This window comes from Tupaia chinensis, unplaced genomic scaffold, assembly GCF_000334495.1.
Source record: "Tupaia chinensis unplaced genomic scaffold, TupChi_1.0 Scaffold143741_1, whole genome shotgun sequence".
NCBI lineage: Eukaryota > Metazoa > Chordata > Mammalia > Scandentia > Tupaiidae > Tupaia > Tupaia belangeri.
Genome location: NW_006203590.1, coordinates 36327 through 47335, shown reverse-complemented (window position 1 = coordinate 47335; position 11009 = coordinate 36327). Strand labels below are relative to the sequence as shown.

The 11009-nt window shown below is 34.0% G+C and overlaps 1 pseudogene; it reads right to left on the bottom strand.

Moving 5' to 3' along the window:
* Positions 1-4372: 4372 nt before the first annotated feature.
* LOC102500416 (olfactory receptor 4P4-like) lies at positions 4373-10212 on the bottom strand (annotated as a pseudogene).
* Between the last annotated feature and the right edge of the window lie 797 nt (positions 10213-11009).

Sequence of the window (11009 nt, the reverse complement as noted above, 5' to 3'; positions counted from 1 at the left end):
CCACCAGGTCCAGGACTCAAACCATGGTTGACTACATGGGAGTCCAGAGATATAGCCATTATGCTAACTGCTGGTCCCAAATGCTATAGATTTTTTTGTTGTTGATTTTGTATCCTGTTATATTACTATATTCATTTATCACTTCCAAGTGTTTTTTCATGGATTCTTTTATATTTTCTATGTATAACATCATATCACCTGCAAATATAGATAATTTCACTTCTTTTGCTATTTGGATGGCTTTATTTGACTCTTTTGTATAATCACATTGGCTAGAACTTCCAGTACTATGTTAAAAAGGAGTGGAGAAAGTGGACATGCTTGTTTTGTTCTAGCTTTGGGTAGAATGGCTTTCAGCTTTTCCTCACTCAGTACAATGTTAGCTATAGGTTTTTCATAGATGTTAAGGAGTGTCCCGTCTATGCCAATTTTGATGAAAGTATTAATCATGAAGTGCTGTTGTATTTTACTGAACACTTTTTCTGCATTGATTGATGAGCATATGGTTTTTATCATTTCTTTTGTTAATGTGATATATTACATTTATTGTTTTGCATATGTTGAATCATCCTTGCAATAAAACCTACTTAATCATGACATATAATCTTTTTATTTGTTGTTGAATATAATTTGCTAGCATTTTATTAAGAATTTTTGCATCCATAATCTTCATGGATATGGGCCTGAAGTTTTCTATTTTTTTGTCCTTTCCTCTCCTGGTTTTGGATTTAAGATGATAGAGGCTTCATAAAATCAATTTAGGAGGATTCCTTCCTTTTGAATTTTTAGAAATAGTTTAAGGAGAATTGGTGATTGTTCACCTTTAAATGTTTTATAGAATTCACAAATAAAGTATTGGGACCTGGGCTCTTCTTTGTTTAGAGATTATTTATTACTGATCAGTCTCATTTTTTGTTGTGCATTTACTCAGACTTTCTATTTCTTTCTGGTTTAATCTTGGTAAGTTATATGTGTCCAGAAATTTGTCTTTCTCATCTAGGTTTTTTTGTTTGTTGCTTCATTATTGCTTATAGTATTCTGTGATGTTATTTTAAATTTTTGTTATGTTCATTATAATTGTAATAACACTTGTTTCCTTGCTGATGTGATTTATCTGATGTCCTTCTCTGTTCTTTTTGATCAGTCTAGCTAATGGTGTTTCAATTTTTTTATATGCTCAAAGAAGCTTTTTTTTAAAAAAAAAATATGTTTCTTTTATTCTCTACTTCATTTAATTCTCCTTGAATATTTGTTTTTTATTTTCTCCTGGAATTTTTTGTTTGTATGTTTGTTTTGTTGTTCCTGTTCCCTGAGTTGTGTCATTATGTTGTTTATTTGCTACCTTTCTGCTCTTTTCTTATGAGCACTAATTGCTATGAACTTTCCTCTTATGACTGCTTTTGCTGTGTCCCATAGGGTATAAACATTGTTCATTATCATTGGTTTCTAGAAACCTTTAGGCATTGGTCTTAATTACTTTTGAAGTTGTAAAGTCACTGAATTTCAGTTTGTTTCATTTCTATGTGTTTGTGAATTTTCAAGGGCTCTTTCTGTAGTTTAAGTTTGATTCCATTGTGGTCAGAACAGATGCTGAATGTAGTTTCTATTTATCTGAATTTGTAAAGGCTTGTCTTGTGACCTATTATGTGGTCAGCGTTCAAAAATATTTCATATGGGGGTAAAAAAATGTATATATTGTGATAGATGAGTGAAATACTCTATAGATGTCTGTCAAGTCTATTTCATGCATGGTATCATTTAGATCTTGTATCTCTTTGTTTATTTTTTATCTATATGATCTGTCCAGAGGAGTCAATGAGGTGTTGAAACTACCTATGACTATCGTGTTGCAGTCTGATTTTCCCTTGAGATATAACAGACTCTCTTTGATGTATTTCGGTGTTCCAGTGTTCGGTGCACAGATATTTGAAGTGTTATACGTTCTTGGTGAACAAGATTTTTTAGTGCTATATAATGTACTTTGTTTCTACTTACACTCAACCCTTGGTCAGCCATATGGCTGTCCAGCATCTCAACCACCACTGCTGGTCCTAATTTATTTCTTTTTAAACTAGGTTTTTGTATGGTATTGTTTTTTTAAGAGAGAGTTTTGCTATAGGGAGTGTACACTCTTCAGAAAGACAGAGACAGAGGGATAGAAAGCTGGCATAATGGCTACTTTGCTGGACTCCCACATGGTCGACCACGGTGTGTGGCCAGGACCTGGTGGCTTAAAACTCATATGGGGTGTGTGTGCGTGCGTGCCCAAGATCCCAAGAGGAGAGGGATTGTGGCGTGGCCATCCCCCCTGGGGAGGTGATTTCTCTCTTTCTGTCTTTCTGTCTCTGTCTGCTGAGCACACGCGCCCTATAACAAAAACCTCTAAAAAAAAAAAAAGAAAGTGAGAAATCACCCTCAGGGTTGATGTCAATGCTGCAGTCCCTTCTCCTTTATTCTCTTCTTGGGTTTTTGGGCACACATGCACACGTACCTGGCCTGAGTTTAAGCCCACCAGGTCTGGGACTTGAACTGCAATATGCCACGTGGTATGCCCTGTGGGAATCCAGCAATGTAACCATAAAAGCCTTTGCTGGTCCCCCATGTATGGTATTTTAAAATCTTTTACATAATCTTATCTAAACTTGCAAAAGAATATTCTGTTTCGTTCTAAACATTTTATAACATTAAATTATAATTTATGGGACCAGCAGACGGCATAATGGCTATGTTGCTAGACTCCCATGTAGTCGACCTCAGTTCGAGTCCTGGACCTGGAGGCTTAAACTCATGTTGGCCATGCATGCATGCCCAAGATCCTGAGAAGGGATTGCAACCTGGCCATCCCCTTGGGGGGGTGATTTCTCTCTTTCTGTTTCTCTGTCTCTCTCTGTCTTTCTGGCAAGTGCATGTTCCCTCAAGCCCATGGTTACCTTCAGAAGGAAAATCACAAATATCTCCTTCCTCCTTTACTCATGAATAGTTAAAAATGTGTGGTTAGTAATCTCTTGATTTGATTGTCACATACTGCATGCATACTTTGCAAAACCATACTGTGTGCGTGTGCTCCAGAGATGTACAATTAAGTATGAATAAGAAATAAAATCAAAAATAAAAAGAAGCCTATTAAAAATATTGGATCAAATTAAATCCAACAACATTGATAAAACAAAAATGTGGCTCCAGCCAAGAAAGGATGCAAACACCTATACTTCTTTTACTACATCTGCATTAACAATAAAACTGCTTCTGCTGCTGCTAATGGAAAGATAATGCAGTAGTTATTTTAAGATTTTGATCCTCAAAGTCAGAGAGCTTAAGTCTGACACCTTGCTAGCCAACATGAATAGCTTCTCTGGAAAACAGACTCCAATTCTCTGAAACACTGATGACAAGAGCAACTACTACAACCAACACATAGGACACATGCCATATGCACAGAATTAAATTAGGAACTTCATGTGTATTATATGCAAAGTCATAACAGTTTGAATATTATAAATGAGTCTCTTTTATTTTAACTTTAATTGACATATAATATTGTGTATACTTATGGAAACAGAGTTGTTTTTATAATACATGAGTCAGGGCAACCAACATATCTACCACCTCAAACACTTATCATTACTTTATGTAGATATTGAAAGTTCTCTCTCTTTGATATTTTAAAATATATACTAAATCATTACAACTGTAGTTACTCAACAGTGTTATAGTACTCTAGAAGTCATTCCACTTACCTGCATGCAATTTTCTGTTAATCAGCTTCTCACTATACCCCCATCTCCCATTTTGTTTCACAAACTTTTTGAAGTCTTCTGTGTATCATTGTTCAGTATAACATTAATTGCTATGGACCATGTGATCTGCATGCATGTAACTTTACTCATACCATCATAAAAGGTGAGCAAAATTAAGTAGCAATACCATTTTATTACCAGTTCTTTAACGTTGAAGTGCATTTCTCTCTCTCATAATGTACCAGTGTAATAATTAATATGTGACATAATCTCTAACTCTCTAATTCTCCATCAACCTCTCTGATTCCAACTACATCCCTTTTCCTTTCTCTTTTTTAAATTATATCATAATTCAATGAACAATATAACATTATCATATTTGCTTTTGCACAGATGATTCTTACGCAATTAATCCCCCATACCACCTTTATAATCTATAAAAGTAACTAAATTTCCAAATATTTTTCAAATGCAAGAATTAGTATTTCATTATTACTTCAAATTTTGAAATCCTGTTTTTCTCATTCATTCCATACAAGATGGTAAAATCTACTAGTTAGTATATAGTTCTTTTATACATGTCTAGTTCTTATCTTTGTATAGTTGTTTGGATAATTAGTATCTTCAAAGTCATTTTACACTTCCTTCAAAAACAAAGTTTGACATCAAATTTTTCTCATACTATTTTTCATCTCTGTATTTCTCAGTGTATAAATTAAGGGATTGAACATAGGAGCGATAATGGTATAAAACAGTGCAACTACTTTATACCCAGGGAAAGTGGTAGGAGGTCTAAGGTACCCAAATATTGCAGGGCCAAAAAATAAGATGACCACAGTGATATGAGAACCACAGGTGGAGAGACCTTTCCGTCTTCCCTCTGCCCATTGGTATCTTAAAGTGAATAATATAATGACATAAGAAACAAGACTATGAAGGTAACTGAAACAAGCACTCCTGAATTGGCAACCACAAGGACACCCATGACATAGGTATCAGTACAAGAAACTTTCAGCAAAGGGAAGCTATCACAAAAATAGTGATCAATTTCATTAGTACCACGGAAGGGCAACTGGATTGCCATAGAGAACTGAGGAAATGAATCAACACCCAGCAGCCCAAGCAGTCAGGACTAAGAGGTTGCATCTTGTCCTGTTCATTATAGTCACGTAGTGAAGAGGTTTACAGATGGCAACATAGCGATCAAAAGCCATGGCGGTAAGAATAAAGACCTCAATACTGCTAAAGAAGTGCATGGTAAAGACCTGTAACATGCAATTACCATAGGAAATAGTTTTTGACCCTCCTAACAAGCCACCAATCAGTCTGGGTACAATGCTAGAGGTATAATGAATATCTATAGGGGATAAATGACTGAGAAGAAAGTACATTGGTTGGTGAAAAAGAGGGCTGGACAGAATGGAGATAAAAATCAGGAGATTTCCTACCATTAGGACACCATAAAAGAATAAGAAGAGCACAAAGCAAAATATTTGTATGTTCTGGTCATCAGAAAGTCCCAGAAAAATAAATTCTGAGATATTTCTCTGGCTTTCCACGTATGTGAGTTGATGTTTCTGATGTACAAATGAGTTATCCAAAAAGAAGAAAACATAAATTTGGATGAAAAAAATAAAAGATTCTGACCATAGTAATATGAAATTTACTAAAATAAAATATACATATATAGAATATGAATTACTGACTTATGGAATTAAGCTATATTCTCTATTTATGGTCATTTTACAAATTTATTTTTGTATAATTTTGTAATGGAAAAAATAGGAATAATTCTGTTTTTCTTCAGTTTTACCTGTAATTGCTATAAATATTTAAATGTTACTTTTAAAATAAAACATTTTATTATTGTTAATTGTATTATTTAGATAACTAACAAATGCTTAATTAAACAAAGACAAAAATATGCTTTTAATATTTTGAAAAATGTGTGTACATTATTCATAAGATCAAATTTATTCTTTTCTTCCTTTTTTCTCTTTCTTCTTTCCTTTTACCTTATTTCTTTTTCTTTTTTTTTGCAAGAAGTGGTATATCATCACAGAGAGAGAGACTGAGAAACCAAACTAGAGAAAGCACTCCCTAATGGGGCATTGGTCACTTGGCAATCTCTTCTCTTCCATTTCTCTATCCTCTCTGGACTTCTGCATATAGACACAAATGACCAGTGTTTTTTTCCAAGCCACAAAAACTGGTATTCAGGGACCAGCAGTTAGCGTAATGGCTATGTCACTGTACTCCCATGTAGTCGGCCACAGTTCACGTCCTGGACCCAGCGGCTTAAACTCATGCTGGGTGCGTATGCGTGCGTGCTCAAGATCCCGAGAGGAGAATGGAGGAGAAGGGATTGAGGAGTGGCCATCCCCCTGGGGGGTGATTTCTCGCTTTCTGTCTCTCTGTCTCTCTCTGGTGAGTGCACGCACCCTATAGCAAAAATCTCTCTCAAAAAACAAACAAACAAAAAAAAAACCTGGTATTCAATCTGCCTTTGGCCATGTAGGATCCAGCTCCCTTAGTCACTAGGATATGGGGCCAGTCCAAGACCAACTTTCTTTGTTCTAATATGAGCTGATAATATTGCCTGAATTATCAGCTAGTAAATCCTCAGGAAATTCAAAACACATTTAAACATCAACACATGAGTGGTTGAACTTCTATTTGTGCAGAGTTCATTTTTCTTTGCCATGTGTACAAACATTGCCTATTGGTCATGCTAAACAAGTGTAATCACTTGTTATCTATTTATTTTTTTAGAGATTTTTGCTATAGGGTGTTTGTACTTGTCCTAGAGATAGAAAGCAAGAAATCATTCCTTGGGGTGGTCGCCATGCTACAATCCCTTCTCCATTCTCCTCTCAGAATTTTGGACACATGTACACACACCTCGCATGAGTTTTAAGCTACTGGGTCTGGGACTTGAAGTGCAGTCAACTCCATGAGAGTCCAGCAACATAAGCATTTTTCTCTGGTCCTCATCACTTGACAACTTAAAGAGTGGTTGAAAACTATGCAGCATAAGCAATCATGTCAATTAATGAATAAATCTGTGAAAAGTAATAAGTAACTTTTTCCCTATACCTTTCACATCTTAGAGACATTTGTTTTCCTCAAAAACAAAACAAAAACCAACCAAACAAAAGAAAAATCATCTTCTTCAAGTTTGTGATGGAAAGCAATAAGTAAAATAAGGTCATTACGCTTTTCAAGTATGTTTGCATTATGCCTATGTCATCACTTTTAATAGAATTTTTTTTTTTTTGGTTTATATACAATCTAGGAAGCAATTATCAACCAAAGGAGAAGATACAGAAGACAACTTTAAGACAGACTTTGTGATTAATTAGCACCCACTACTATTTGCTGCATACATGAATACATTAAAAATTAATGGATTTGCTTTTTTGTATTTTATGTATATTCTTAAGACATTATCAAATCAATAGAGAGTATAAAAGAGAGAAGAATATACTCAACTAATCTCCTTCAGTTCACCTACTAATGAGACATTATCTGACTCCTGTAGGTTTATAAAAGCTAAATTAAACTTTTTACCTCAGTCTATAATATAAAAATTATACATGACCACTGGTATGTATTTTAAAAACATGGAAAGATTTTTTTTAATAATTATTTAATTTTATTTATTTTTTCATTTTTTATTTTTTACTTTATTCATAGACAGGGAAGGAAAGTGGGAAATCAAACCACCAGGCACAGGACTCAAACCGTGGGTGGTTGTCCATGTGGGAGTGGCCAGTGCCTTAACCACCATGCCACCTGCTGGTCCCCAAAACATGGAAAGGTTTTGTAGCAAAATTACTAAGAAAGAGTCATATCTAATGATTCATGAAATAAAAATCTTGTTTTTTTATAAGCTTTGAGAAAATGTTAGATGGCAAATTGGTAAAAAGTATGAATTTAAAAAGTGATCCATAATAGACTATTTGAAATTATTATTCAAAACTCTAATTATATCAAGAGGAAACTTTAGTTTGTTCCTTTTTTGTGCTCAGCATCACTATATGGTTTCTTTTTTCTTTTGGAGAGTTTTTTTTTTTTTTTTTTTTTGCTGTAGGGCGCGTGCACTAGCCAGACAGACAGAGAGAGACATAGAGACAGAAAGCGAGAAATCACCCCCCAGGGGTGATGGTCACGCCGCAATCCCTTCTCCTCCATTCTCCTCTCAGGATCTTGGGCATGCACGCACACGCGCCCGGAGTGAGATTTAAGCCACCGGGTCCAGGACGTGAACCACGGTCGACTATGTGGGAGTCCAGCGACATAGCCATTACGCTAACTGCTGGTTCCCACTATATGGTTTCTTATCTTCTTTTTTAAGAACAAAACAAAAATAGTTATCAGATATAGAACGTTCAAAAATAATAGTAACAAAAGAGTATTGAAAATGTTTGTGGGATAGGATGCATTGGTGTAGCTTCTAATTATTACAATAGATACGAATTATTTGTTTTGAGGTAGGATAATACAAATTTTTCAAAAGTATCTATACATAAAACCAATGATTTTAAATAGAACTATTACATAAAGTACATTGCAAATAATTTAATAGGGGAAATCACATGATTAATCATAACATGACTTTTCTATGAAAGAGATTCAAATTAAAATATAAATAATTTCTCAGGATCAGAAAGCAAGACATTGTGAATGATAGAAAACACATCTTCTTACTTAGATTGGGCCTGCATCCCCTGCTTGAGATCAGAACTGGATGAGGGAAGGCCTTCCTGAAGAGTAGCAGTAAAAAAACGCAATCCTGAATCCTTATTTCTCTACAAAAGAATATGAAAGATAACAGGTCATCAACATTCCCAGTTTATTTTTTTCCCCTAAATAATTTCCTAAGTGATTTTTAAATCATTTTGAAATAATTCTTCCTTCTTATTAAAATATAAATTCTTTAAGACAGTATTCACCTTTGGTTACTAGATCATCATTATTATTATTATTATTAATTTTTATCTCTAGTAGCTTTTAATACTACATTGTAGTCCAAGGAATATAACTATTGATTTCTGCTGTTAGCAGAGGTAAAAGAAAATAGAGAAATTGAGATAAAAATTACTGTTGTCATAAAAATATTCACTTGACCATAGAGACAGAAAGAAAACCCCAGGTAACAATTGAAGTCATGAAAAATAAAATAAATTATATTAATTAACCACTGAATAAGTGGGTAGAACAGTGGTAAGAGAAATAGAAATGTTAAGGAACATAAAATAAACTGATCATATTGTACCCTTTAAAGCTTTATAATGATTTTAAAAAATAAATACGTACTTTCTAAAAATTAAAAGCCTATCATATTTGTAGATAAAATGTCTACATTTATTTGTTGTTGTTTTATTCTCAAAGGAATGATTTTTCTTTCTTTCTTTCTTTTTTTTTTTTTGGAGAGGTTTTTGCTATAGGGCGCATGCATTCCCCAGACAGACAGAGAGAGACAGAGAGACAGAAAGCAAGAAATCATCCCCCAGGGGGATGGCCACGCCCCCATCCATTCCCCTCCATTCTCCTCTTGGGATGTTGGGCACGCACGCACACGTGCCCGGCGTGAGTTTAAGCCACCGGGCCCAGGACTCGAACCACAGTCGACTACGTGGGAGTCCAGCGACATAGCCATTACGCTAACTGCTGGTCCCTCAAAGGAATGGTTTTTCTTTATGACTATTTAAAAGTTGAACATAAGACTTTATATAATGAAATTAATAAATATTATTTGCAACATTTATCATTTTTTGACTTCTTACTTTGACTAGAATAATTTGGCAAAAAATGATCTTATTCTATAAAACTAGAAAATTGCTCATCAATTCTTTAAAAATAAATAATTAGTTGTGACACATTGAGTTACTCTTTTGCCTTTTAAGTTATATTTTCCTAACCTGTACAGTTAAGATGTTATTGCACAATTCAGAAATGTAATGGGGGGATACAAGACTTAATATAGGTCATAAATGTATTATAGAACTGATTTTTGTTCCTGTTACATTTCTTCCTCAATGTGTAACTTAACAACTAGTCAAATTGTCATGTACTAATATACAACCAAATACCATGGAGACCATGGAGAAATATATAAAAATTATCACAACATGAATTCAACAAGTGTGATTGAGTAAACTTCAAGTAATTTATATGATCTGTTGGAGAAAAAAGTAAATTTAATAATAGATTGTTTATCTTAGGGAATTTCTTAGCACTAGTTACCAGACTATATAAATATAGTGAAATAATTATTTTTATAATGGTACTAAGTAAAAATTATGCATGCTCTTTGAAATGTACAGTCAACACAATAAAAATAGAAGTTCTTTATTTAAAGTCCACTTTCTGCCATACATTCAATTTTTCTGTTAGAGTATCACAATGTAGGATAAAAAAAAGAATGTAGGATTATACAATTTACCTCATTTGACTCAGATGCAACTGGCATATTTTCGGATGGAAGATTTTTGAAAAACATAAAATTCTTCATTATTGCAGGTATTCAAAAATATCTGGGCCATTTTTTAATAGAAATAAGGAGAAATATATGGTAGTATAAGAACAAAAAATAATGTAATTCACTGTCAACTTGCAGCTGCTTTACTTTGGAGTGTATTATAGTTCTTAACTGAAATGCTGCTGAATAACTGAAATAATGCACAATTAAACTGAAATAATGCACAATTAAAACTAAGATAATATCATATGCTGCAAGAGAAATAATACTCATTAGAAAAAATTCATATGTAATAAGTGTAAATAGCATATAATCAGCCTATCACATGGTTGGTGTGATTCTTCCTGATACAAAGTGTTAGGATTAATTTATTGGCCATCAAGTCTGAGTGACTCTCTTATTAGACAAAAATAAAACTGCACCAGGACAAATTCTTCAGACACTTACTTGGCCAGATCTTGAGCATCAAAAATCTGAAATAAAATGTAGAGAATTACAAGACAGAAATTCAAACACACCCAGATTATTTATCTGAAAATATTTTGGAAATCTCAAAATAACTGAACTCTTTTGTCTATTTGTAAGGGAAGTGGATTTTAAGTATTTACCAGAATATTCAGTGATTCAAATAAAAGAACATTCAGTCCTTGGGAAAGCGATGGGAATTTTTTTTTTTTTTGAGAGGTTTTTGCTATAGGGCGCATGCGCTCGCCAGGCAGACAAAGAGAGACAGAGAGACAGAAAGCGAGAAATCACCCCCCAGGGGGGATGGCCGCGCCGCAATCCCT